At 75.9% G+C, this 249-nt stretch overlaps 1 protein-coding gene across 1 annotated transcript in view; it reads right to left on the bottom strand.

The window, feature by feature from the left end:
* ABCA7 (ATP binding cassette subfamily A member 7) overlaps positions 1 to 249 on the bottom strand; it is a 16,822-nt gene that overhangs the window by 14,021 nt on the left and 2,552 nt on the right. The gene's annotated exons all lie outside the window — the stretch shown is intronic.

Genomic DNA, 249 nt, shown 5'->3' with positions numbered 1-249 from the left:
TCAGCCAGGGGCGGTCTCGCTCCCCCAGCACCCCCCATCCCCGGTGCTCACCCCTCTGCTGAGCCCCGTTCCCCTGGAGCCTGCGCAGGACCGGCAGGAGTCGTGAGAAGCTGCGCAGGAGCCGCTGCCCGTCGGTGCGGAGCAGGACCTGCCGGGCTTCGCTCAGGAGGCGGGAGAGGCTGCGGGGGCACGGGGTGGGTGGTGAGACCCCAGCCCCACTGCCCAGGCAGGCCCCCCCGCCCCCCGCCC

Source organism: Calidris pugnax, unplaced genomic scaffold (assembly GCF_001431845.1).
Source record: "Calidris pugnax isolate Ruff unplaced genomic scaffold, ASM143184v1 scaffold425, whole genome shotgun sequence".
In the NCBI taxonomy this organism is placed as follows: Eukaryota; Metazoa; Chordata; class Aves; order Charadriiformes; family Scolopacidae; genus Calidris; species Calidris pugnax.
This window is presented reverse-complemented; position numbering and strand designations above follow the sequence as displayed.